Here is a 22205-nt window from a genome sequence, read left to right on the forward strand (position 1 = left end):
GTATTTCCCTGATGAGTGATGTTGAGCATCTTTTCATGTTTCTGTTTGCCATCTAGATGTCTTCTTTGGAAAAGTATCTATTCATGTCTCCTGCCCAATCCTTCACTGAGTTATTTGTTTTTTGGGTGTTGAGTTTGATAAGTTCTTCATAGATTTTGGATACTAATAACCCTTTATCTGATACGTCATTTGAAGATATCTTTTTGCATTCCGTCCCATTTAAATTTTATAAGTTACTTCATATCATAACACCTTTAAAATTTTTTTAGTATTTAATTATTTTTAAATGTTTGAGAGATAGAGAGAGTGCGAGCTGGGGAGAGGCAGAGAAGAGGACAGAGGATTCGAAGCGGGCTCTGTGCGGACAGTGGGGCTCGAAGAGAGCAGGACTCTGTTCTGTGGGGCTCGAACTCACGGACCGGGAGATCATGACCTGAGCCAAAGTTGGATACTTAAACGACTAAGCCACCCACCGGATAGGTTGGATCATGGGTCCCCTTGCGGTGGTAGCAGCTTCAGAGCAGAGTACGAACTGCAGTGGCCAGAGTCATGGCAGGACAGGTGTTTAGAAAATTTCTTCCCCTGTTTGATAGTTTTAGTTGAAAGGAGTGCAGCTGAAACTGTAACCAAAGGAAGCATTATGCTTCCAGAAAATTCTCAAGGAAAACTATTACAAGCGACAGTGGTGGCTGTTGGATCGAGCTCTGAAGGAAGGGGTGTAGAAATTCAACGTGTTAGCATGAAAGACTTTACATGAAAGTTGAGATAAAGTTCTCCCAGAATATGGAAGCACCAAGTTAGTTCTAGATGCCAAGGATTATTTGTTATTTAGACATGGTGACATTCTTGGGGCACCTGGGTGGCTCAGTCGGTTAAGCATCCAAATTAGGCTCAGGTCATGATCTCGTGGTTCATGAGTTCGAACGTTGCATCAGGCTCCGTGCTAACAGCTCAGAGCCTAGAGCCTGCTTCAGATTCTGTGTCTCCCACTCTCTCTCTCCCTGCTCATACTCTGTATCACTCTTTCTCTCTCTCAAAAAAATAATTTTTTTCAAAGAGGTAACTTTTATTTCTCCCCTTAATTTTTTTTTTTTAATTTTCTTCTCAGTCTCAGGTCACATTGTCAATAGATGGTCAAACTCTTTATAAGGGAGGCATTTTTTTTTCCAATGTCATTTTATCCAAATACCTTCTTTAAATATATGGCAATATTGTAACTGAAAATCCCCCCTTCTCATATGAAGTAAGCAATGTCTAATAGAAAACAAACTCACTATAGTTGCTCATATTTTTCTACAGAATGAAAGAAATTGGCAATTACATTAAAAATCAGGTGAGGGATCACCTGGGTTGGCCAATTGGTTAAGGGATCAACTCTTGATTTCGGCTCAGGTCAGGATCTCATGGTTGGCAAGATCCAGCCCCTCATTGGGCTCTATGCTGATGGTGCAGAGCCTGCTTGGGGCTTGCTCTCTCTCTCTCTCTCTCTCTCTCTCTCTCTCTCCCCCCCCCTCTTTCTGCCCCTTCAGAGCTCTCTCTCTCTCAAAATAAATACATAAACTTAAAAAAAAAGTGAGAAAAATACAATTTCAGAAGGTAGAGACTAGTATATTTGTTCCTATTTCTTGGAATGAAGCTATCCCTGACATATCACTGACAGTCAATTTCAGCATGTACTGTCCTGAAGTCTACAAGCTGGACCGAAGACAGAAGGAAAAATAAAACTATGCGGTATAATTGTTAACTGCTGGGAATCAGTAAAAGGAACTTATTGAACATACTGTTTCAGAATGGAAACACAGGGAATGTGCAAAAGGTAGGCAGGTGTGTGTGTGCGTGCGTGTGTGTTTTGTTGTGTTTTGTTTTGACAGAGAGAGAGAGAGAGAGAGAGAGAGAGAGAGAGAGAGATGGAACAAGAACAGGGGAAGGGCAGAGAGAGAGAGGGAGAGAGAGAATCTAAACTACTCTCTGAACTGTCAGCATGGAGCCTGATGCAGGGCTGGATTTCACAAACCTGAGATCATGATCTGAGTCCAAATCAAGAGTTGGACACTTAACCAATGGAGCCACCCGGGTGCCCCAAAAGGTAGGCAGGTTTGTAAGCAAAGCTTAAGGGACAGCGCATTCACTAGGGTTAAAGATCTGCCCTTTTGAACAGTTGTTTATTGTAGAACTTGGGAGATTTACAGTAGAATTTTTAACACTGAAGAGCAGAGTTGTCACAGATTTCTGAAATATAGTTTAAAATTCACAGCAAACATTTAAAACTGAGAGGAGTCTCTGAACCACTAAGACACAGTGATTCCTTCTAAATTCAAGTATAGTTCATTCAAGCTTTTTAGGGTACCCACCATGTGACAGGCACTGGGCTTGGTGTTAATAATGCAAGGATGAATGAATTTAGTCCTTGCTCTCACAAAGCCCTTTCCAAAGGAAAGAAATTCAGGTCAGATAAGATCTCAGTATGTTTTGGTAAATGGCACAATGGGTATACATGCAGGGAGGGACAGGTCCTGTGGGAGGAACACAAAAGAGAGAATATACTAGATCTAACCAATAGGAGGTCGCTAACCAAGGTCGCTTTAGGGGTGACCCTCCTGTAATATTTTGCTACACAAATTGTTCTAATAAAGGTGTGTTTTTCAAAGCAAAATAAGAAAATCAAACATTGCTATGACAAAACCATTCAGAAGATAACTGGGGGAAGCTGGGGCCCTCATCAGAGTGGGTTAACATAACTGGTGTGTTTGAAGGCTCCTGACGATCATCACCCCTCAGATTCCTGGGCTTTCTGTGGCAGAACCTGAGCCATTCGCTCAAGGTGGGTACATCAGGGTTGGGTCGACACTCCCAGACAGTTTACCAAACCAAAGGTGCCTGACAAAGACAGGCTATATTAGTTTAGTTTAATTTATTATAGCCTAGCATTTTATTTATGTATTTATTTGAGGACGGTGATTCATAGGTGGCATGAAAGATCCCAGATGCCTTTGTGAGTGAGGCGATAGTTCAGGATGGGTGGTTGGAAATACTGCCTGGGAGTCCCTGAGAGTGAAGGTCTTCTTCCAATCGATCATTTCCCAGCACAAGGTGGCAATGGCGGGGTCTGATAAGACAAGTAAGGAGCTTCCGTGCCTGAATGGAGCCAAGTCTTGGTCACAGTTTGACCAAGGCTTAGATAGGGTAGGCAAACAGAGTACTCACATACTCTTTGCCCTGGTGATAACCACTCACATAGCTAACAGGTTAGGTTGTATGCTTTTTGATCAAATTCACATTCACAGCACATAGAACAAACCATAAATCCCGAAGCACACATTCACAGTGGTTGAGGAAAGCAAGACAAAACACTACAAAGTTAAGTGCGGGGTCTGTATTTCTGGTCCTTTCAGTTGATATAAATATACGCAGAATGATATAAAGTGATAGATTTATACCTGCAAATCAGTGGAAAGTCCTGGCCTGCAGTCTAACAGGTGGTGTTCTTTCCTTTTTTTTTTTTTTTTTTTTTTAATATTTATTATTGAGAGACACAGAGCATGAGCAGGGGAGGGGCAGAGAGAGGAGACACAAAATCCGTAGCAGGCTCCAGGCTCTGAGCTGTTAGCACAGAGCCCGACATGAAACTTGAACCCACAGACCACAAGATCATGACCTGAGCCAAAGTCGAATGCCTAACCAACTGAGCCACCCAGGCGCCCCATAACAGGTGGTGTTCTGATCTTTGCTTTGTCTTTATCAGCCACTTAGCTCCGCAAAGCTTTCCTCTACCTCTTAAGTGGAGGTAGTATCACTTAGCACACACCCTCACACAGGGTGAGACTCAATAAATCTTGGCTATTACTGTTTCAGTGAATCGTACAGGGGTGTTTCACTATAGGCTTGTGAGGATGAACACACAGGTCAGGCTTCAGAGCTTACAAGTAGATTGGGAAAGTTTATACACATGAGAAATGCAATAAAAAGTTATGGCAGGTTTGCATATATTACTATGTTAGAGGTAAATGAGAATATGTGGTATATGTAACCATAAGAAGAAAAAGACAATGAGGAGATGCAGGAATACAATGGTGGTGGAGAAAAGAAAAATTAAATCTAACGTTAAAAAACGTGTAGCATGTTTCACAGATTTCTCAGATATTACGTGGTACCCAAGAGATCACGATTTATCTTTTTTTTGCCCAAATTGGGGTGACCCCAGGATACTCCCTCCCGCTTTGTCAAAGATTAGTTGGCCATACCTGTGTGGGTCCAATTCTGGATTCTCTATTCTAGTCCATTGGTCTATGTGTCTGTTTTTGTGCCAATACCATACTGTCTTGATGATTACAGCTTTGCGGTAGAGGCTAAAGTCTGGGATTGTGATGCCTCCCACTTTGGTTTTCTTCTTCAATATTATTTTGGCTATTCAGGGTCTTTTGTGATTACCCACAAAATTTAGGACTATTTGTACTAGCTTTGAGAAGAATGCACATGTACCCCAGCGTTTATAGCAGCGCTTTCAACAATAGCCAAATTATGGAAAGAGCCTAAATGTCCATCAACTGATGAAGGGATAAAGAAGATGTGGTTTATATATGCAATGGAGTACTACTTGGCAATGAGAAAGAATAAAATCATGCCATTTTGCAGCAACATGGATGGAACCGGGAGGTATCATGTTAAATAAATCAGGCAGTGAAGGACAGATATCATATGTTTTCACTCATATGTGGATCTTGAGAAATTTAACAGAAGTCCATGGGGGAAGGGTATGGGGGAAAATAGTTAGAAACAACCACAAGAAACTCGTAAATACAGTGAACAAACTGGGGGTGGATGGGGTGGGGGAGAGGGGAAAGTGGGTGATGGGCATTGAAGAGGTCACTTGTTGGGATGAGCACTGGGTGTTTTATGTTAAGCTAATTTGACAATACATTATATTAAAAATAAATAAATGAAAATAAAAGCCAAAAAAAAAAAAAAAAGAATCTTAGTAGCAAAAGGGGCCCAAGCATTCCCTAGGGTAAGATTAAGCCTCTCTTGAAGGGTAATTTAATGAAAGCTGCTGGGAGTCCACATCTACAAAGGCATCCTAAGGACAGTGATGCTTTCTGCTCCCTACTTCGGTGCAGGGATTGGATAGAGAAAGAAAGAAGCACATTTTGGCAATGAGGGGCTGAGCGAAGGGGAGGGATGGTGTGTGACAATGATTCTTGCCTTGAGAATTTTCAGATGCACCTAACTGAGCTCATGATGAAACACCTTCTGCATTTTTATTACATTCAAGTTTATTTTCCTATATCAAGTGTTTTTCACACCTATTTTCTTGAAGTATTTGAATGGTGTTTCATGGGCAACAACTAATGAACATGTAGTTGGTGTTGACATCTGTATAAATGTACCGGTCTTTCAAAATAGAACATTTTTATGATATATATAATGTTCAAAATACGTCCAGACTAGACGTGCCCTAAATATTTGTCACAGTCACGAAATCAAGGTGCAGCTAACGCGTGTGAAAAATAAAACTCTGTCTTCACTTTCAGAAAATGTATTCATTTTTATGTATCTAGTCCTATGATACAATTATTTATGAGATTATTATCCCAATCCATCCACCATTCTGTATGATTTTTGAGCCAAATATTTGATTTAGAGAAATATATGGTATCAAGATCACTTTTGCTAGGATGATTCCTTCTTATCTTTTGTTTAGTCCTGGCCCATCTCCCAGGCCTCTGTAGGGTCTCAAATAATCTCTCATTAAAATGCACTGTCCTGAGAGTATAATTTAGATTGCACCTTTGTTTTCCTCTTAGCAGCATTTACATAAAGAGAGAGAATTTTCTGTTTATCTCATAGTTTATCATTCTAGACATCATTTACTGTTTTTGTTTGAATTGTAGTTTTCCACAATATAGATCACACTTTATGACAATTCACAGAGTTATGTGAAAACTTTATAAAATATTTCCCTAGATAGAAACTCAGGGACCATAAGTTTCACTCTCTCTATTTACAGATGGAAAAATTGAGGTAGATGGAGGTTAAGGAGTTATCCCTGTAGCTAGTTGGGAAAAGAGTTAGAAACAAGACCCATATATTCTCAATTAATCTATTAACCAGTCCACAGGTAAATCAGAAAACTTACCAAACATTTTTCTAGTTTCTCATTTTATTCTCCGTGTGATTTCCAGTATTCCACTTCGTTGTGTTTTCATGGAGCCTTGTTTTCCGAAACCATGTTTGATATCAGATGTTTGGTCCTGACCTAGAGGAGAACAGCCAGGAAAACTAATAAGGATGGAAAAAGAGTAGAGACTATATCCAAAAGGTGAGAAAAGCACAGCTTAGAGAATGCATGAGGAAACTCCCACCCACACTACTCCACTTGGGAGTTTGATTCTTTTTGCCTTTGCTGTGTTATTGCTCAGTCCTCATTTTGCTATGTCACTCTCCTTAAAGTAGGATAGAGTTAATTAACATGGGGGGGGGGGGCATTTTTTTCCAATGTATAGGTTTATCTCTTATACTGATAGAACAGAGTAACCGTAAAACATGCTGCGAGCAATGGAATGATGTTTTCATCACATCTTCCTATCATTCTCCTCATTGTAGATTTTGTTTTCCAACTTGTGATGAACGCTTCCCTTATTTTGGAATGTTGCTTGGAAAATGATTCATGTCCCAAGGCTATGACCAGAGAGTATAAAGGCAAATTTGTTTCAAAATGCCATTTTTTTGTGTGTGATCTAAACCCCTTATGTTTCCAAATCAGCAATTTGGGAACATAGAGCCATTCAGGTTGGGTTCACAAGAGTCAGTCCCCTCAAAGGCTGCATTGTGTTCTGCTTTTATGCAACACTTGCCTAGTAATTCTACCTTCTCCAAAGTCATAAGCCATATTCATGTCGTTAAATACTTCCGTATCGTTCCACTGAATTCTCCTAACAAAAAATAAAATGCAATTTTTTCTTGCCTGTTTAGATTGTAATTTAAGTTAAATGAGACTCAAAATGTCTTAGAGAATGACACAGCACAAAAGCCAGTTTGAGCATGTTTCTTAAATCCAAAACATGTGAAATCTGGACCACTTGTTAAATAGGATCCCAATTTCTCAAGGAGGTTATTATACATTTACCATTCAACAGTGGCAGAAATCAACTTCATCTTATTGTGAAATATGAAATAAAAGAGGATAGTTATGAATCATTTTTCTAAAGTAGATAGTTCTCTAATTTTACCTACGAAGGCTAATAACTTAATGACTGTGTTCATAATAATCTCCAGCCAGTAAAAGCATAATGTCTTTGATCTAAAGGCTCAGATTTAAATCTTTAGGAAGATTGTGTCCTTTGAACTTGAAAGAAGCAGCCAAGGTTAAGTTGGTTTTTCTAAAAAACAATACTGGTAAATAAATTTTTTAGCGACAAGTGGAGTAGGAGAGCAAGGAAGAGATACATGCATTTAAGAAGGAAAAACATAGGAACGGAAGTAGTACTGACTATAAACTCTTCAATTATTCTTAACAGATGCTAAAGTGAGAGCAGAATTTCACTTTGACTAAATTATTTAGCCAAGGAAAGACAAACACATTTATTTCTTTGTTATTTGTGTTTTGCACACACTCCTGGGGAGTGTGGTTTCTACTGTAACTGGGGACAGGCATTGGGTTGTTGGTTAGGAAGCTGGTGCTTCCCAATGGGATGCCAAGTGCCATGCCACATTCTTGCTGAATCTATCTGTTCAGCATAAATCACAAAAATATTAAAAGTAATACAAAGTGCACTGCCTTTTCAGTCTGATATGTTTAAATCTCAATTCACCTTTGCATATGCTATGCAGCTGATATTTAAGAATCATATTTACCCTGAGGTCTTATCATTAATATAAGGGTATTACATTCTACATTAAAAGGTTGTTGCAGATAGAAAATAATGTATGCAATATTTGCCAGCACTGTGTCAAAAAACATCTACTTTACTTTTGTGGAAATGATTCTATAGGGTATGCCTACTAACTGCTACATTGATTCAAGATTTTATTTTTTATAGATGTATGTTTCACCTATTTATAATAGATTTGAGGCTCTATTGATCTGATACATTCTGCATAAGAGTTAATTATTTTCAAAGTGATCTAATTCACTTCTAGAGAACTATGTAGCTACCGAGAAACTCATTTCTCTCTTTCACTGATTGGCTCACCCATGCACACTTTTATTTAGTTTTTTTTAAAAAAAATCATTCTTCTTATGGACTAAGAGATTAATATGAAATTTGACAAGCCAATGACTAGCTATGACTGTGTATGGATGACATCTAAATCAGACACTGCTACTGAACATATGTTGAAAATTATCACAAATTAAAGCTTTTATGGGGTCTTCCATTTTTACATTTATTGCTTGTGTGTTTTTTAAAAGACACGGTTTCTTGTCTGGATACAATCTGGGGTGCAATAAATGTTTTGGTAGTTTAAGCATACTAAATCCATTTAGCCTTTTCAACATCTAAATGTCTGTGTTTCCCGGTTTTATATTGATTTAGAAGCCTCTAATAATGTTTCTGAAATCTGAGAAAACAAAACAATAAACCATTTCATTTTTTTATTCTCTGTAAATGTCATTACTCATAAATGTCAAGATAAACTTGCTTTGAGTGTTATGCAATTTACCATGTCACGTATCATTGGCATCACAAAATAATAGCATGAGTCACATTTGAAGATACGTAAGCAACCCTTTTTTATATGTGGAACTCAGGGCAAATAAAGCTATTTACTTTTTTTGGCAAGACAGTATGTTATGAAAAGTGATATAAAACATCTTTAACAAAAGTACACCTTGGATTTAAAATGTCACACCCTTTCACTTCTAGCTCCTCTACTGAATACAGACATCGGGAAATCACATTCATTGTTGGACACCACATATTCCTTGTGACTTAAATATGTTTGCATGATCTGAACAGGAATAAAGTAATAAAAAATATACCTGAAACAAACGAAGAGAGATATGCTATTCTGTGTGTAATGGACAAAACTGTGCTTTTCCCAAGTCCATAAGCTGAAATCCTAACCCTCAAAGCCACCGTGTTTGGAGACAGGGTCTTTAAAGGGGGAATTAACGTTAAATGAGGTAGAGCCCTCAACCATAGGACCGGTGTCATTATAGGAAAAGGAGAGATACCAGGGAAGTTTGCAACAGAGGAAAGATCATGTGAACACACAGCAAGGTGGCCATCAATAAACCAAAGACAGTGGTCCTGGGCAAACAACCCGCCGACACATTGATATGGATTTCCAGCTTCCAAAAGCATGAGAAAATAAATTTCTGTTGTTTAAACCAACCAGTCTGTGATATTTTGTCTTGGCAGCCCCAGCAAAGTAATACACTATTTAACGTTCCTCAATATTTAAGTATTTCAGCTGGGATTAACCCCTTTAATTTTTAAAGAACACTTACTTAATTGCATGATAACCACTGATTTATAACTAAAACAAAAGCTGGAATTTTGCTTGAAGATAAGTTCATAGCAGCTTAATTAATGTCATTTGGATTAGCAACATTTACTGAATGCCAAATATGTTTCAGACATTGTGAATGGATTCTAGAAACACCAAGATTAATTAAACACCATCCCTGTCATTAAGGCACATATGGTGCAAGGAAGGATAATGACAAACATTCCATTAATTCTGTCCGGTGGTGCAGCCAGCCATCGGGGCTGGGAACCACAGCTAGAATCTCAACTCTATTCGTAGGTGATGTTGACGAACATCTGATGAATTGGTGGGCAGGCTCTATGAGCCGCTTCTTCCCAGAAGGCCAAATCCTAACAGAAGCTCGTCCTAACAACAAAAGGACACGTGTGTGTTCCCAGAACAAAGTCGTTCTTGTCAGCAGCATCAGGACACCTCCCGAGGCCTACTTCATGCTCTTAATACCAATTTGTTGCAGAAGTAAGACATATGAAAGACTAGCACGTTGCCTTCTGCTCTGTCTTGCGGAGTGAGCCTGTATGACTAGGGAACAGAGCTGACTCTCAGACTAGAATTTGTTTTGGAATAGGTCATAAAAATAATCTGCATTTCCACCCCACCAACGAACAATTTATTCCTTGCTAATATGGCTTCCAGATAGTTCCCACACCTTCTGGATACAACAGCCAATACTGAAAACTGTGCAATCCCAGATAATTTCTACTACCTGAAGTCAGGTCTATTGTTGATTATCTCATTCACTCTTTGTTTCCTAGCAATTGTGTGTGTGTGTGTGGGGGGGGGGTTGTTCAGGGGGTAGGAGGTACAGGGTGAATGTGTGAAACTTTCTTTACATTTTCAGAATCAGTGCCTTAGGGACATTTTGAATAGCAATTTTCTGGCTCTGTGAATGTACAACTGTCCTTAAAAAAGAAATTAATTAGGGGCACCTGGGTGGCTCAATCGGTTGAGCGTCCGACTTCGTCTCAGGTCATGATCTCACGGTTTGTGAGTTCGAGCCCCACATCGGGCTCTGTACTGACAGCTTGGCGCCTGGAGTCTGCTTAAGATCCTGTGTCTCCCCCTCTCTCTCTGCCCCTCCCCTCCTCATGCTCTGTCTCTCTCTGTCTCAAAAATAAATAAAAACATTAAAAAAAATTTAAGAAATTAATTAGACTTAAGAAAGTCAAAATCACTATGTTCTATATATCACCCCGCCACTGGAATGCTGGCACCACATCTCCCTTCCTTGGTCGCACGCTGGCTGTTAGACAGGAGACCCACATAGAGAGCACAGTCAGAAACAAAGATATGTATGTATCCAAGCAACAAATGGCAGCCTGAGGAAACCAGGGGTGCAACTGCTGGTCTCTTGAGTTGCCGATCTTTCTGCTGTTATAAATATCCTTCATTTAAGTCATAGTCTGTCCTTTGTTTTTGTTTGCAAAACCCTATAAAGAAAAAGAAAAGTAGCCTTCGTTTGGCTTTGATGATATAAGTCACATACTACCTTTGAGAAATATGTCCTTTGGTCCTCACAGGAATTAGGAGAGGTTACCCATGTCTTTCAAAAGAGCACTTATTTTAAGGCTACAAAGGAATAATAACATCACCAAGGATTGGTAGGATGGATGAGTCAGAGGCGGTAACTCTCACTTCCCACATTTGGTTGTGGGCTGTTTGTCATCACTCCTATCGGGGATATAGCTACAACAACAGTTTTGGAGTGAAGAATAACTCAGCTGAGCGTTGCATTTCAAACGCCTGGGAAAGCAAATTCAAGAACTTTAGACTGTCGGTGGATATACAGAATGAAGGACAGGGGGGTGGACTGTAGTTAGAGAATCAACAGTCTCTGCATAGAGGTAGTAATTGCACTTCTATATGCACTATAGGATGGAATACATCTCTAACCAAGTAAGAGTATATGTAGAAAGAGAAAAGAAATAGCTTACAAGAGAATCCTAGGTTGGAGTAAAACACACACACACGCACACCACACAAATATAAAACAACAACGACAACCCCAACTACAGCAACAAAGGCCATGGGGTTGGGATAGACGGCCAAGTGGTAGAAAGGAATTTAAAAAAAGGCTCAGAAGAGAGAATGATGTTAAGCCAATCTTGGGAAACAAGGATTTCAAAGAGGAAATGATCCACCAATTCACCTGTTGCAGAATATAATGTCAGCTAATAAGTGGAAAAGGCCTGTTGGATATAGGAATGAAACTATAACTGTGCAGTAGCCGAACGATGCAAAATGCAGTTAGAAAGGTTTAGGTTTAAAGCCTTTTTAAAGTTAAAAAAATAATGTAAAAAACTTGGAAAGTATCAGCTTCTGGCTATCCCTTACACTGTTTTCAAACATCACACACACACACACACACACACACACACACACACACACACACACACATACACACACACACAAAGATACATAAGACTTGATTAGAAAGTGGAGGGAATCTATTAGTTGCTCCATTTCAACCTTGAACTTTCCCCATCAATAACGAGGTGGAGCGTGGATCCAGAATTGCTTGAATCCTACAACCCATTTTCATTTTCCTTTCTTATAGAATGAATTGGAACACAAAAGCTTTCAATTTAGGGCAAGGTGAACCAACTACTTTTGAAATTTTAAATCTAATATTGATTGGCATCTAGAAAAGAATTTCCTTCCTCCATCTCTCCTTCCTTTCTCCCTTCTTCCCTCCCCCCTTCCTCCCTGCCTCCCCTCCTCCCTCCCTTCCTTCCTTTCTCTCTTCCTTCCTTCCTCTGTTTCTCTCTTTCCTCCCTCTTTTTTGACAATTTAGTGACTTTTCTGCTAAGGCAAAAGTGACTTAGAGTGACATATGAAACATCCAAGATGGCTAAAGAAACTAATTTTTACTTTTCAGTTGTCTCCTTCTCCATCCCTTGTTCTTTTCTGTTTTACTCTTTTTTCCCCCTCAATCTTTCTCCACTACAGTTTCTTCTTTTCCCCATCTTCTTATCCACTGTCTTCTTCCTCTCCCCATTTTCCCTTTAGAAACTCAAGAAATATACTGAAACATTCTTTTAGGAACTCACAAAATCTACCAAAGAGTGTTTTCAAACTCTTCTTTTAATTACAGGGTGACTGGTAGTGTGTTACTTTTATCAGTAATGCCAAGATAGGAGCAGGGACACTTGGAGTCATGGTATGATCAAAATGAACTTATAAGAGCCCCGGGGTGAGTCAGAGGTTTATAGAATCTCTCTTGTTCATATGACAAAATGAAGGATGGGATATCTGCAAAAGAATGTCTTAAACTCACACCTCCATACTTTGTTCTTCAAGTCCACTGCAAATAAAATCTTTTGTGAAATTCTTTCCATTGAGTCTGTTGCTGTATTCTTTAGTTATTCTTTTAGTCTTTCAAATAAGAATAAACCATGTTTGATCAAAGATAGCTTCTTTGGGCAATTTCTTTTTGTTTGAACTTTAATATTTATCTTTGGGACTTTATACTCTTAAGAGTCTAGCTTCAGAACTTAGAAAAAGTAATGCTAGCAACACTGTTTAACCAAATATAAATTCAGTATCTCAACATTCTATGCAACTTATAGAATGAGAGCGATGGAATATTACCTTTCCCTGTGCAATTACATCACTCCTAAACTAGTCTTATTTTTGGACACACAGCTTAATTAAACAAAAAATAAAAAAAAATTGTGTGTGAAGTCTATTTCAAATTACTGATATTTCAAAAGAAATTTAGAAACAGCATGATTTGAATTTTAAAATGAAATTTTGTGGACTAACTCTAAAAGTTTTCAAAGAAATAGCTTTTATAAAGATTTAGGAGAGATTGTGAAAAAAAAATGAAATCCTGCATGGATGGCCAGCCCCAAGTTGAGACATGAAATCAATGATATGTAGCTCTGAGTAAAGAGGGGAGAAGATGCATGATAGTTTCTATTCCACCATCCCTCCACCAGAAACTCCATCATGGGGACCTCCTCCATTTTCTCCCTGAGACTTTGTCAAATTGTGAATGTGTGTTGGAAAAAGCAAGGTAACGGAGATACTCCTGAACATATTGTGAATTATTTTTCAAATGTCACCATTTTCATTCCAGATCACCATTTAGAGTTTTTAGTTGTTCATGAAAATATGAAATATCTTAAAGACTTCTCTTTCATATATATTTTATCACAGCCTCCTTTTTTGTGTATGTCTTGCTCCAGTTGGGTTTCTCATTAATGTAACTGCCTGAATAATGATGATTTTCTTATTTTCACTTGTGAATGTTTATATTGTTTTGTATCACACAATCTAATGTTCTTTGTATACCAAAATTCATTCCTTCTTTTTCTTTTCTTTTCTTTCTTTCTTTCTTTTTATTTCTTGCTTGCTTTCTTTCTCTTTTGTTTTCTTTTCTTTATTCCTTCTTTTCTTTTTCCCCCCTTTTTCTTTTCCTTCTTTCTTCTTCTTAAAAGGCACAATTAGCTTTTAGTTACCAAAAGATGTTACATAACTTAAATGTAAGTACCACATTTGGTTTTCCTCTGATTTCTGAGTTAGTTTTTAGTATAGCTTATGTAACTTCTTACAAACAAATAAACACAAAACAGCAATAAGAGAAAACAAACCGGCTTAATACTCTACCTTTAAATGGAGGCACATTCAAGGAAATGGGGACCAGACTTCCCAAAATTATTTGAAACAAAATTTTATCTAAGTCTACGAGAAAATGGGAAGCAGAGATTTAATTCCTTGTATGTATTAAAAAAGAAAAAAAAAAAAAAAACTTCTAAAAGTCCTTCCTCCATTCTGTTGCCATGTCAGGACAGAGAATAGGGTGAGGCAAGTGAGGCAAGACCATAGGTGCAAAATTTAAGCAGGCATTAAAAAATCCCAGTGACAAATACCAATTGGTCCTTTCAATGCACCATTGAAAAGTCAAAGTTAATGCAAAACATCCATGATGAACAAAGGCTTGAAATTTTACTTAAGGACAGCATTCAACCTTATACTTGCACAACTCACTTCCCTTATAGGCCCTTAGACCTGGCCCTGGTGTTTGCAGGCAATTCCTTCCTCACACATACTGGTGACAGTTGCTTTCAATATTTAACTCTTGATGCACACAAAGCTACCAATCTCTCTCTCTCTCTCTCTCTCTCTCTCTCTCTCACACACACACACACTCACCACTTTTCCCTCCATTCTACTAAAGTAGTTCTCTCTTTTACTCTCCTTTCTTTAACAGAAACTAGCTCTTAGGATAATACCATATTCTCTTGGGTTTCTCTATTTTTCTGTATCCCCTTATTAACTCTATTATGCACAGTAAAGGTGGGCTCAATGATTGACCCAATGAGAAAGACTCTTTGACCCTTAGAAGGATGGTGTTTAGGCTTAATGAAGGGAGAGATGTTACACAGCGTGATATGTTGATAATGGCAAATAACCTTATATCCACACAGACATGTCCAGTTTGTCAGTACTTTCGCATAAGGTACTCACTTGTATGTTCCTTTCCCATCACTAGCATAAGGAGTATATTATTACCATCCCTTGTTGAATATGAGAAAATAGGCACAGAGAGGTGATTTATCTGTTCAAGTCTACTGAAAGTTTCTGTGCTTAGTGGATAAGTTGGATAACCCAATTCTTTCCTGTTTTTGTTTAAAATTCTGTATTTGAAGACAATTTAGAATTTGAACTCCCAACTGTAGAATTATTATTCATGCGAATGCTTCCGGTGTGTTGTGAGAAATGTGTTAACGGAATAAGCTAGGTGTATATCCTACCATATAATAGCAACTATTCTGACTCTGCCAAATAAAACAGAAGTATACAATAGGCTTGCGTCTGCGTTTCCAACCAGTTTTGACAACAATGATGGTACGTGCTGAAAAAAAAAAAAAAAAGCACCATCCAAAAATAGTTTCCTTGCCTTTTGGGTTGATTTGTCTGTCAAAATGATGAACCAATTGTGCAAGGAGAATCAACACTTAGGGGGGTATCTTTTTTTTTTTTTTTACCTGTCACAGCAGTCTGTCCTGCCAGAGTGTAGCTGATAAAAATGCCTGAAGTCTTCCCTTATCAGCCAACTATAGTCCTGATTTTAAAGAAGAAAAATTCAGTGCAAACCAAGATTCTCAGGAAGTAATATCATGATAAACATTCTCAAAATAATGGAAGCAATAGCTTTTGAATCTCAATCCGCTATACCACAAACTCTTATCATTGATGATTATTAATTATTCATTTATTCACATATTCTTCTATATTTCATACCAACCTCCATACCAAAGTACTTATGTAAGAATTCAAGCTATAGCCATTAAGGGAAAGGGTCATACCCCTCTGGAATGCTCAAAAAATGTATCAAATTATTTTCTAAAATAGCCCAAAGCAGCTGAAGTAGTTTCAGACTGCTTCAGGCATTCTTAAATTCCTAAGTGACAAGTGTTATGAAATTTAGCTGTAATCATCTTTCTTATTCAAGAAAAAGTTAATAATTGCAAAAAATAGACACTCGCTTCTCATATTTGCACATTTTAAAATGGAGAACAAAGTGTACAATGCCCTCCAGATAATATTTATCTTTCACCAAAAATGTTAAATAGTGCTGACTAGAGAAAACTAACAAAATAGATTTCTTCAGACAGTTCTGAGTCTAGAAGCCATCACCTTCTTTAACAACAGCACCTGGGAAAAGAGCTGCAAAAGTAGTTATATTGGGGTGAAAATTATAATTCTTTTGTGCAGATTTCCGGGGAAAAAATGGTCCGTGTTAATTCACTAAGAATCAAGAAAAGATAGTTTAATATTGTTTATTGAACCAGAGTCATTTCATAAAACTAGGACTCATACTAACATATAGTAAATTCCACTGTAGATAAATATTGTTTAATATATTTTGGCATATTTTTCACATTCCCTGACAGCCAAGGACCTGAGTGTGGTATATTAGTAGACCATATTAATAGTAAACTTGGCAACATAGTAGTGAATGGCAGTAAAAAGAATTTTCTACTTCATCCTCAGGCTGAATAGGATGTTAAGGATCTCCTCTCTCTTCCAATCCAAGGATATTTCTGAGAGACAATCATCCACGTTTACCACAAACTAATAGCACACAAAAAGCTCACTAACTGGTAATTCCTTGGCTTTTAAGGTACTTGTCTTTTTTTCTTTTTCTTCACTATTTTGAGTTAAAATCTGCCATTTTATTAAGTTCTTCCCATTGTGCTTACGTGTCTTACGGAACGCTCCTGAATAATTTTAGTATTTCTTCCATGTAGTAGGTCATCAAAATCAGGAAGCTGCTGCCTGTTCTCTTCTATGGTTTCTAGCTCCTCTATTCACATATCTCCAATTTCTTCAACTGTTGCATTTATAACATCCAAATTAGACACCTAAACTCCATCTCAACCCCCAAATTTCTTTCTTAGATGTTTTCAAGCTTGTGAAACACAGGCACCATCATAGGAATTCAGATATACTGACATAAAAATAGAATTGATTTCAAAACTAATACAGAGAACTGAGCTTCTGACGGTCAAGACCTCTGACCAGAGCCTTTTCTGTCTTGGTCAGTGGCAGGTGTACTTTTCCTGTTGCTGTTCTTTTTCTCCTTATCTCAAAGTCACTCTCTTTCCCTTTCTGTCTCTCTGTCTCTTCCCAGATTTAATATGGTGAGAATTTCTTTCTATCTTTCAAATGTATTCAAGTTTTGGCCACCTCTCACCTTCCCCATTACTATGACGTGGTCCATGACGACACTATTGCTTACTGGAAATAGCTTCTCACATAGGCTGCCTGGCTCCCCCCTAGTTGCCTATCATAGCACAGTACCCTTCTCCAGCATCGTGGATCCTGTTCAACCACACGTAGGCTTACGGCACTGCTGTGCGATAAACCCTTCAGGTTTGCCCTGCTCTCAGAGAGGATGTGCTTTCTCTCCCCTCCAATGTAACTTCCCATATTCTGAGGCCTTCTACCTCTCACTCTGATCTAGCCCCACCAGTCTCCTTGCTATGTTGCAAAAGGACAGGCGCACTGTCATCCAAAAGCAGGATTTCTCGTCACCACTACTGACCGGATATTTTGGCTGGAAAATTCTTTGTTATAAGGGACTGTTCTGTATACCACTGGCCTCTATTCGCTAGATACCAGAAGAAAGCCCTGCCCCCAGTTGCACAACCCAAACTTACATCCAGACACTGCCGAACAGCCCAAGGGGGTCAGAGTAGCTTCTAGTTGAAAGTCACTACCTTAGGGCCTTGGTGTTTTGTATTTCTTCTTCCTAGAAGAGTATTTAACATTATATGTATTCTTTCTCCTGAACGTTACCTAAATATCCAGGTTTTTTTTCTAACTTTCTTGGCCACAATAATTAAAATTTAACACAAACTCCTATTTTACATGTTTCTAGATGTCTGTTTTTTTTTTTTTTCAAATTTACCCAGAGCTAATATATTTTTTAAAGACACTTTTTGAGCAATTTTAGGTCCTCTGAAGGGAAGGTACAGAGATTCCACATATACTCTCTGCCCTCACAGACCCACAGCCTCTCTCACTATCAACATCCCACACCAGAGTGGTACTTTTGTTACACTTTGTGAATCAACACAGACACATCACTAACACCCAAGGTCCAAAATTTACATTCAGGTTCATTCTTGGTGAAAAATCTATAGGTTTGGATGGACAGATGTATCTGTGTCTATCATTGTAGTATCAGATAGAGTGGCTTCGGTACCCTAGAAATCCACTGCACAATAGTCCACTGTCTGGATGGACCACAGTTTATTTGTCCGTTAACCTACTGAAGGCCATGTTGATTGCTCCCAAGTTTTGGCATTTAAATAGTGTTGCTAGAACCATCCATGTGAAGGTTTTTGTGTAAACGTAAATTGTCAATTCCTTGGATAAATCCTAAGGAGCACAACCATAGAATCATAAGGTAAGAATATGTGTAGATTTGTAAGAAAATGACAAACGGTCTTCCCGAAATGGCTGTGACGTTTTGCATTCCCACCAGAAATGTCTGGAAGTTCCTACCGCTCGGCATCTTCGCCACCGTTCAGTGTGGTCAGTGTTTGGGATCTGGCCCATCCTAATAGATGAGCAGTAGTATCTCATTGCTGTTTTAATTTGCATTTCCCTGATGTCATATGATATGGGGCATCTCCTCATCTTTATTTGCCATCTGTATATCATCTCTGGTGAGGTGTCTCTTAAGGTTTTTGGCCCATTTTTTTTAATTGGGGTTTTTTGTGTTCTTTTTATTTTGGATAGCTGTCTTTTATAGTATGTATCTTTTGCAAATAAGCCCCCCTCCTCTGTGATTTGTCTTCTGATTCTCTTGATATTGCCTCTTGTGGAACCAGAAGTTTTCAATTTTAATGAAGTCTAGCTCATCTATTTTTATCATGGACCATGCCTTTGGCGTTGTATCTAAGGTCATCATCATCCTCAAGGTCAGCCAGGTTTCTCCCATGCTGTCTTCGTAGGATTTTATACTTTTACATTTCACATCTAGGTCTGTGATCCATATTGATTTTATTTTTGTAATACATTTAAGGTCTGTGTCTGGATTCATTTCTTAGTTGTGGATGTCCAGTTGTGCCAGCACCATTTGTTGAAGAGACCACTTTGCCCCACTGTGTTGCCTCTGCTCCTCTGTCAAGGATCAGTTGACTATATTTGTGTGGATCCAGTTCTGGCCTATCTATTCTGTTCCACTGACCTACTTGTCTGTTCTTTTACCAATGCCATACTGACTTGTTTACAATAGCTTCTTAGTAAGTTTTCAAGTTGTATTACATCAGTCTTCCACCTTCATTCTCTCTCATTATTATGTTGACTATTTGTCTATCTCTAAACTTCAGAATCTGTCAACGTTCACGAAATAACTTGCTCAGAAGGGAGACAAAGAAAAAAGAATGAAGACTAACAGACTTCACGCATTTTAGGAAAATAATAAAAGGCTATAATGCTGAAGATTAATGCCTATTCTGAATGACTGCTGAAATAAGGAAAGCATCCCTTGAGACTGCAGATCTCTGGTTAACCAAAAATAGTAGAGAGGGCACTCTAGTGGACAGCTCATTGTAAGAAACAAAACCAACGACTCTTTCATCAGAACATGATTTTTGTCTATCCTTCACGGTAGTGGAGGGGGAAGGACCAAAGGGAAATCAAGGTACAAATAACCCCCCCCCCAACACACACCAAACAATAAATGAATAATGATGAACACAGACCCAAAAATATCGTGCTAAGGCAAAAGAAAATTCCAGCCAAATGCATTACTTGGCATTTGAACAACATAATTAAAATATGGCCTTTAAGAAGGCCATGGGTGGAGAGATAATTAAAGGCTTAAATCGACTCCACTATCAGCCTGAAATTATTAAAAACTATAAAGATGTAAGTTTCTTTCCTCTTCTCTTCTCAAAGACATTTATCACCAAACTTTGAGCCCACCATTTTAAGGAACTTGAAAAGAATTGGGAAAAGGCACTACTCTACTTACAAAATCATTCTATATGCCTCCTTTGAATTGTTTGCTAGGTCTGTACCAACCTAACAGAACAACCCAATTTTGGTATATTCCTCACATTCTGTCTATCTGTCTGATTATACTTTGTTTTTCTTTTAGTAAATTGGATTATGTCAAACATACCATATGGTACCTACTCTCATGACAGAATACTAGTTGCTTTTTATGTCAATACATTTAGTTCTTTCATTAAAACAAAACAAAACAAAACAAAACAGCTTTATTTTTGAGAGAGAGAGAGACACACATCACAAGGAGGGGAGAGGCAGAAAGAGAGGGAGACTCAGAATCCAAAGCAGGCTTTAGGCTCTGATCTGTCAGCACAGAGCCTGACACGGGGCTTGAACTCATGAACCGTGAGATCATAACCTGAGCCAAAGTTGGATGCTAGCTGTCTGAGCCACCCAGGCTTCCCTAGTTGTTTCATTTTTATACAGTCTATATGCAATACCATTATAAAAAGATATCACAAATTATTTAGTAAGGTTAATAAAACCTCGATTCAATATTGAATATAAAAACTCTGCAATGATTATTTTCATGTAGGTTAGTGCATTGTTTCATTATTATTAGTATGTATTTGAAGATAAGGTGTTTATGAGTTGAATGGCATAGATCTAAATTTTTTTTTATTTCCAGATACTTCTTCGAAATAGGTTGTATACATTATCTAGTCCACACATTAATAGAATGTACCCCCCAGCCTTTGGGCTCTTTTTTTAAAAAAAAATTTAATGTTTATTCATTTTAGTGGGAGAGAGAGAGAGAATGTGAGCAGAGGAGGGGCAGAGAGAGAGAGAGAGGGAGACAGAGAATCTGAAGCAGGGTCCGGCTCTGCGCTGTCAGCACAGAGCTGGACACAGGGCTTGAACCCACAAACAGCGAGATCATGACCTGAGCTGAAGTCGGACGCTTAACCAACTGAGCCACCAGGCGCTCCATGGGCTCTTTCAATATTTGATAACTTTCCTCATATTTTAGTGAAACAAAAGGCATTTTTTTTTGCATTCACGTTACTATTTAAGAGGTTGATCATATTGTACCTTTCAAAATTATTTTTTTTGCTTCTTGGCTTTTCATGTGCTTTGCCTTTTTCCTAGTTTTATTAGTTACTTTCAAAAAAAACCTATATATATTGATTTTCAGGGATGACGGCAGAGGAGGAAGACCCTAAGCTCACCTTGTCTCACTGATCCCAATAGACAACACCCACATCAGAGTAAATGACCCAGAAAACAATCCAAAGACTGGAAGAAAAGACTCTCTGCAGTTAAATGTAGGGAGGAGGCCACATCCAAGAGGGTAGGAAGGGCAGATATATGGTCAGGAGACAAATGGACCTGTGGGACTGTCTACAGAAGGGAGAGACACCTGAGCATGGAAAAGGAAAGGACCAGATGTCACGCCAAGCACGTCAGGCACTAGGAATCCACAGAAAATCAGAGGGGGATAGTTTCACTAGTTCTTACAATCAGCATAGCTTAAGTAAACTTGGAATTTTAAAAATCAGTGGGCTTGGCCCTGGGAGAGCTGGGAGGACAACAGGAAATTGATTCTCCACCCTGGAAGAGATAGTAAAATGAATAGTCCCTTAGAGATACAGCATAAGAGCAGTAGTTTGAAAACCACCAGGGGTATAAGGGACGATGAGTTGCTTACTAATCTCCAAGGCGGACCTGCCTCCTCCCATATGTCCTGGGCCAGAACCCATCCAAAGTGGTGTCAAAAGCCTGTCAGGGTGCAAGCAGCCCCTACAGGGACCAGCACTACTCCAAACTGCCTCCTGCCCCAGGGAGAGGGTAAGATTACCACACACACCAGTGTAACCATGGCCCGGGAGGGGCTGGAGGCAGACCTCTGGTCTGACTACAGGCTCCACCCGGCAACAAAAGCTTCTCAGGGGACAACATGGAGAAGGCACCCAGCAATCTGCTGCAACCGCATCTCTGGCAAATTCCTGGTCTGACTCAACGCAAGCCCAAGGCGGCCATAGACTGTCCCACTAACACAGGGACCAAACCCTGCCCACAACAGGCACAGCGAACCATCATAGACAACTGGACTGAAGGAAAAAGCAGCTCAGCCACAAGAGTAGGGCACAAGCAACACACACCGGAGATACCTCTGAAGCACCAGGTACTTGTGAGTAGGGAACACTACACTGTAGGCCACTATAGGACCTCTTCTTCATAAG

The 22205-nt window shown here is 38.8% G+C and overlaps 1 pseudogene; it reads left to right on the forward strand.

Moving 5' to 3' along the window:
* The first annotated feature begins 549 nt into the window (after positions 1–549).
* Positions 550–18580, forward strand: LOC106985157 (10 kDa heat shock protein, mitochondrial-like; annotated as a pseudogene).
* The last annotated feature ends 3625 nt before the right edge of the window (positions 18581–22205 follow it).

Source organism: Acinonyx jubatus, chromosome D3 (genome assembly GCF_027475565.1).
Source record: "Acinonyx jubatus isolate Ajub_Pintada_27869175 chromosome D3, VMU_Ajub_asm_v1.0, whole genome shotgun sequence".
NCBI lineage: Eukaryota > Metazoa > Chordata > Mammalia > Carnivora > Felidae > Acinonyx > Acinonyx jubatus.